We start from the raw sequence: 7,222 nt of genomic DNA, 5'->3' as shown, positions 1-7,222 counted from the left end.
GTACTGGGGAGAAGGCGGATTGAAAAGGGGGAAGGGACACAGCCTGCTTCCTATCTCGTAGGTATGAGTGGAACCACAGCAGGGCGGTGCTGTCAACCCCTTCCTCTCTGAGTCTCTTTAGCAGAGTCACATGTTTAACCTTATCGAATGCGGCAGACAGGTCCAATAAGATCAAGGCCACTGCATGGCCCCTGTCTGCACGCATACGAAGTTCCTCCATGGCTGTAAGCACAGCTGTTTCGGTGCCATGGGCTGGGCGAAAACCAAATTGGAAGTCGTCCAGAATGTGATTCTGATCCAGATGTGTCGATAGGCAGGAGCTAACCCAGCGTTCAACAACTTTCGCCGGGAAGGGTAGGAGAGATATAGGCCGAAAGTTTGATAAACACTCAGGGTTCAATGAGGGTTTCTTCAGCAGCGGGGTGATGAGTGCTTGCTTCCAGGGAGTCGGGACGAATCCACAACAGAGGGATTGGTTGCAGATCCTGCAGAGGGTGCAGAAGAGTTCTGTTCCACACGCTTTCCAGGTTTTTGGGGGCAGAGTGTCGAGGGGGGAACCAGAGGTGATTCCGTGTGCCATTCTCTCGAAGTCGGCTTCCAAGATAGGGGGAAAAACCCGCAGACATTCCCTGGGCAGGTGTCCTGGGCTCATCGGATCGAGGTTGGTAGTGGCGGCCCCGGGGGCGTTGAGACTATCTAGTGAGGGGGAGGTATTAAGGTTGTGAATGATGGTCTCAATTTTATCCTTAAAAAACAGTGCGAGATTGTCGCAGAGTGTTTGTGTAGGAGGAATAGTTTTTTTGGCACAGTCGGGATGAATAAGATTGTTAAGAATCTGGAAGATGCTTTTGGAGCTATTAGCTGCATTGACTATGGTGGAGCAGTAGTAGGTGGATTTGCTCTCAGCAATTGCAGATTTATATTCCAGGAGCTTATTTTTCCAGAGTATTTTATTTGTGTTGCAATAGCCTTGCTTCCATTTCCTCTCAGCCTGTTTACAGGCTAATTTGAGGACTTTCAAGGAGTCGTTAAACCATGGGGCTGATGCTCTGCCCTTAGGTTTGCATCTTTTTAATGGAGCCAGGGAGTCCGTAGTAGATGATATCCTCGTGCAAAAGGCCTTGTAATTGTCCTCAACCGAGTTAGCAGGGGAGAAGCTATCTTCCACGTTAAACACGGCACTGGTAGAACTCAGTTTTTCCAGAGCTTTCCAGTCTCTGTACATGAATTCTGGTGAGGCGCTGTGTTTCGGCGTTCTAGCTTCTATACTGGTAATGTAAAATTTGAGAAGAGAATGATCAGTCCAGCCCATGGGCAGGATGTCGTTCAGATGTATTAGCTGGGGAGTGGAGAAAATAAGGTCAAGTCGATGACCTGCTGAATGAGTGGGTTGCTTAACCAGTTGGTAGAGTCCCACGCTTTCGCAGGAGAGCAAAAAATTTTGTAGACCAGTATCAAGACTACCGTTAGGCCAGAGGTTGAAATCCCCTAAGATGATTAATTTATTATGGGAGGTTGCCATGTTCATAAAGGTGGTGAGTAGCGATTGTTGTTGTTGGGAGGTGAAGGTCCCCGGGGGGCGGTAACAGATAATTGCCGTAAAAATGTCTCCAGTATGGCAGTTTATGGGGAGGCCGAGGATCTCGGTCCCGGCAACTGAGTCCATGTCTATGATGTTAATGAGCCAAGAGGCTCTGTAGATAATACCTACTCCACCACCGCGGCCTTTGGGTCTAGGACGGTGCAGAATTTTAAAGTCCTGAGGACCTGCCCAGTCTAATTCGATGTCACAATCTGCGTGGGTCCACGTTTCGGTTAGAAAGAGGACACCTAAGTGATGGGTGTCGATAAGTAAATGAATTTCGTTAGCGTGTTTTGGTAATGATCTGACATTCAGAAGGCCTCCCAGGAACAGACCCTTATTGGCGAAGTCATGCAGTGGAAAGACGGTGTCAGCAAAGATGGGCTGACCTTCATGTGCGTACTCTCTCAGATTAAGCAAGGTTTCACGGGTGTAAAGCGGAGGCCGCGTGAGAATCTGAGCAGAGTGGTCTGCGCTAGTCGCGTCCTCGTCGCGGACGAGCGCAGACGAGCTTGCCTTAAGCGCGCCTTCGGCGCGCCATCGTCGCGCCCGCTGCGCTTCCGGCATGGACTCATGATTTATGGTAGAAGCTCTGGGCGTCGGAGGGGGGGGCATGGCCGACAGAGGTGGGCGTGTCTCGTGGCTCCCTCGAGCAGGCAATGGCGGCAGAAGCGAGCGTTTTGGCCGTAAACAGTGTTTAAATCTGCTGCTCGGCGTAGTTGAGGTAGGTGCCAGGGGTCAGTGCAAATGTGCAATAAGTATAAAAACACAGTATACAGTTTGATAAAAAACGAAGGATTTAAATGTCACAGCTCCCGGCTTTCCGCCTCAGGAGTTTCTCAAATCAATAATGCAGCGCTAGTGTTCAGCGCGCACTATTTGTACCTGAGAGGGGGGGCGTGCCTGGTTCCCACCTCTCCCCACAATCTGCTATTGTGTGGCTGAGGTGCCATGCCGTTGATGGCTTATGTACATGGCTGGCCCAGGTTACCACAGTAAGTTGTGCTGTTGTGTCTGGTAGGTGGGCATGTTTTTTAGCATGTTGTATGTGAGTTTGTAACATGTTCTTCAGGTGTGTTCTTCAGGTGTGGCTCTGGGCTGGGCTCTCTTTTATGGGGCAGGTTGTCGTCCGACTTTACACCAGGTGAGAGCAGGTGTTAAATCCCTGTTGCTCACGCATCTTATCGCAAGATTTCTGATCTTGTCGCCGATCTGGCTGGTCGTTGAGTATTTTGTGAAGTGATGTTGTTGCGGCCTTTTGCACGGGAACGCCTACTCTGCATATCATTAGCGTTAGTTGCCGAGGTCATCTGCGGCTATGTTTTGCGGCTGCTATTGCAGGAAAACTGGTGATATCAGCTGTTAGCACCAGCTTGTGAATACATTTATCGCCACATTGGATAAGATAAAGTGCTGATAACTCGGCGAAAGTAATTGAAAATACGCCCCTCTGAGTACACTTCTAAGGCCCGCAGGTCCTTTACAGAGACATTTAGAGACTCTCAGGGTGTCAGGTAGAGGCCAATAGCAGTCTCTAGTCCAGCTCCAGTTGCTACTGGGGAGCTGGGAACTTCACTCAAAAGGTCTCTTGCAGCTTGTTGTGTCCCTGTGGCCAATTGGGGGTCAGCCAACTGAATCTTGTAGTCAAACCTCGTTGTCCTGGGTAGAAGAGGGAACATGTCCAGTTCTTCAGGGCTGCTCTCATGTCACAGACAGTAGGTCCAATCCTCTCCTGATCTTCTCCTGATCGCCGCGGCCAGGGTGACTGACTCCGGAATCTGGCGATCAAGGTTCGATCCCCGGCATCTGTGGCAGATTAGCCCAGCACCATGCGACTCTGGGCAATAGCTTGCTTAATCTTCCCGACGGCCCCCAGCGCCTAGAGACCCTAACAGGTGATTGTGCGCTTTACAAATGTGGGTTATTATTTCCAGAAATTGTTCTAAGGATGTTGCCTTGATTTGCCATATTTATACCTGGCACCAGATAGTGGGTGGGGGTAACTCTTGGGCACTCCCTAAACAATGGGCTAAAGTTCTGGGGCTATATTATGGAAGTTCCCTGGGGGCGCATCGGGTGTTAGCACCCACTTTGCATACCACCATGGCACTTTAGTATTACAGAAGGGGCAGCAGATACTTGTGCTGGCCCTTCTGTAATACAGATAGCACTGGCGCACATATAGAGCCAGTGCTATCAGAGGGCGTTCCCTCATTTGCATGTTTTTCCCTCAGAAGCATTACACCTAACATCTACAAGTTGTAAAAGAGCCAGCAAGAGGTAGTCAAAAAATGACACAAAAAGCTAAAGGAAAATATAGAAGTTCCAATTCTCATGGAACTTGGAAGACGAAATCTGTGGAACCAAGCAGACCATATTCTACACTTCATTTCCTGTCCAAAAATTGCAAGGACAATAGATTTGGGAAAATTCAAAACTGGACCGGGATAGAGAAGAACACAAGTAGATGTACTTCACAAAACTGATGGGAAAAGTGTAAGCACTATATAGCAGTTAAGCTTGACTTACAAAGGAAGAAAATAGTCGAAGTAAGGATTCCAAGAACCCAAGTACAATCAGACCTTAACCCTTCGTGTGTCTTCCCCATCACAGTCCGACCATTATGAGGAGGGCAACCCCTCATGACATCTAACCTCTAAAAGAAAAGTGAAAAACTGAGGATTTCTTTTTTATAATGAAAATATCCCATCCCTCCCAATATTTTTCCACTTCACAGGCACTCTTGCACCATGGTGAAAGGGTGCCAACATTGTCGCCAGTCAGCCAAAACAGTCCCTATCGCAGGGAAACAGGCAGGACTGTGCCATGTTCTTTTAAATGCTGTGCATTCCTGCCCTTTCCCTGTAACACGTGCAGCGCAGCAGAGTGGCTTGTTGCATTACACTGCATGATAATTCTCATATTTATGCCCTTCAGTTTCTAGAGCATCCCCACACAATCCGGGACTGCTTCTCTGAGAGCCGTGTTTGATTGTATCCAAGATGCCCAGGAGGCTTGCAACTACGCTCAGAAGCATCTTCAATTAGAAATCAAATCTGGCAAAGCAGAAAAAAATTATAATCTCTTAGACTGATTTGCAAGTATTGTTGGCTGGAGCAGTTTCCCCAGTGCTTAATGAGCCTGCTACAAAAAACACATTTTGAACCAGAGGATGATCAGAACTCAGCAAGCACCTAAAGGAAAGTATATACATGGGCCACAGCTTCAACAAAAGCTTGAACATATTAGAAAAGTATTTGGGATTTAAATCCATGTCCCAAACTGTCAGATGAAGGTTTTTTTGCCCAATATAACAAGCAAAGAGTGGAACATTTACCTTTCAATGACGTGTTAAAAGACATTTTGACAAAAACATGGAAAGATGTAGAGAAATCAAATTTTACCATTTTGTGAATTCAAATATATCCATTGCAAATTTTTCAAAAAACATTTCTGCAAATTCTCAAAGTGAATGCTATTCTATTCAGCTTTTGTTCTCTTCTTCTTTGGCTTCAGAAGAATCTGATATTAGGTCAGTTTCTAATGCAGCGAATGTAGCAGAGACTGTATTAAAATAACTTGAAGCTCTGTGGAGCTGTTTACAAGAATGGAATGATGCCAATATAGTTACTTTTCTCAAGAAGTTATAATACTCACACATATTTAGGAGAGGAAAGGTTAATTCAGGCATCATTCAAGGTGTGTCTGCCAGTTGTGTATTATATGTCATGAGCTAAATCACACTGATAGAATGAAGGTCAAAGACTTTTTTAAAGGCTGGATGTCGATTTCATCAGTTTGTTTCAGAGTAGCAGATTATCATGATGAGTAAAACGGTGTCGGGAGTGGTCAGGAACGGATACAGGATTTAGTTAATCTCAGATGACACCTTCAAGTAACTCTGTCAAGAAGTAAGCTCTCTCCTCGATGTAGTAAGTCCCCTTTTATGAAAGGAGAGAATATGCAGTCTTTTTAGTCCAGAATGCATCTAGAGATTATCATCTCATAATCGATCTAAAGAACCTGAACAACTTCATTCAAAACCTTCAATGCAAGACAGAGACCCTGCAGAGGATCACTTCTTTCATTCCACTCAATAATTGTTTGATACCTTTGGACCTCATGGATGCCTATCTGCATACTCCTATTGCAGAATTCGACCACAAATTCCATGGTTTGGGGTAAAAAATCAATCTCTGCAATTCAGAATCTTGCATTTTGGTGTCAAGTCTGTCCAAGCACAATGGTGGTTGCTCATCTGCAGGTAAAACCAGTGTTTCCTTAACTGGGCCACTGGTTGCTTCATGCTCCATCAGAGGAAGATACTTTTCATATTTGGGATCAGACAAGGATGGCCATCATGAATCGAGGTTGTCACCTAAACATTGTGAAATGGCAGCTCCAACATTTCAAGGACCTGCGCTTCATTGTGGCATGATTCAGTACTGCCCTGGTAAAGGTCTTTCTTCTGGAGAAAGGAGATTGTGCACCTTCAATCCGTACTTCACAAATGTTTGAGCACACAATGTGGTTAGCAATGTAGAATCATATGGTGGCCTTTGTTTGTACAGTCCAGTGGGCAAGGCTTGATCTGCATCCTCTTCTATGGTGTCTCAGCATATTTTGATCACTGGCAGTTCATTCTTTAAACAAGCTTGTTCCTTTAGTGCCAGAAAACAGGGAAGACGTAATGTTGTGGCTAAAAGTGGAGAATTTGTTCAAAGGAAGTGAGATGCATCAGGACACTCCATTGGCTGTGACAACAGATGCCTGTCACATTTGTCGGGGAACAACCTTGGGCAACAAAAATTGCCAGCTCTGATGGTCAACCATGGAAAACCAAAAGCCATTGAACTGGAGGGAGTTGATTGTGAGCTTCAAGGCATTGGAGTTCTTTCAGTGTTTGATACTTCACAAGAATGTTTCAGTCAAAACAGACTACATCATTTCAGCCTTCTATATATAACATCAAGGGAGTATCTGATCCAGGAGTCTCAATTTAGTAGCAGCTTAGTTGGATTCTTGGACAGAAAAGAAACTGTTGAGTCTTGCAGCAGTCCACACCAGAGGAACAGACAACTCAATAGCAGACAATTATTCAGGAAGTTCCCTTCACCTCAGGATCTTTCTTTGTGCAGGATGACCTTTAGGTGCGTTTGCAAGATGCTTGGCAGACCATTACTGGGAAATATTCTCCTTCACTGGTTCAGCTCTAGGTTCCCAGAAGATGGAACTTATGCAGTGAACACACTCCTGATGAAGTGGGCAAAGAGACTTCTTTACTCCTTCCCTTTGTTCCCTCTGATTCTGAAGGTTCAGTCCATGGTTCAAGAGGAGGAAGCAAGTTGATAATACTGGTGGTTGTCCTTGGTCACAGAGATCATAGTTTCTCCTGTTCAAGTCTGTGGCAGTACTCCCTTATTGGGTAATTCCTCTATCACCATATCTTCACAAGCCTTCCACTGTGTCTCTCCCTCTCATCTTCACTCTATCAGTTTGGAAGTTGAGAGATCAGGTCTGTTAGCCAAGGGGCGTTATCCTCTTTTGGTTGAGGTAATTCAGGGATCTAGACCTCCGACCTTAAAATCTTATTGTACACGTTGGGTGTCCTTTCACAAATTGTGTTCTTGTCACAATCTC

The sequence above is a fragment of the Lissotriton vulgaris genome, unplaced genomic scaffold (genome assembly GCF_964263255.1).
Source record: "Lissotriton vulgaris unplaced genomic scaffold, aLisVul1.2 SCAFFOLD_10333, whole genome shotgun sequence".
Classification (NCBI taxonomy): domain Eukaryota; kingdom Metazoa; phylum Chordata; class Amphibia; order Caudata; family Salamandridae; genus Lissotriton; species Lissotriton vulgaris.
This window is presented reverse-complemented; position numbering follows the sequence as displayed.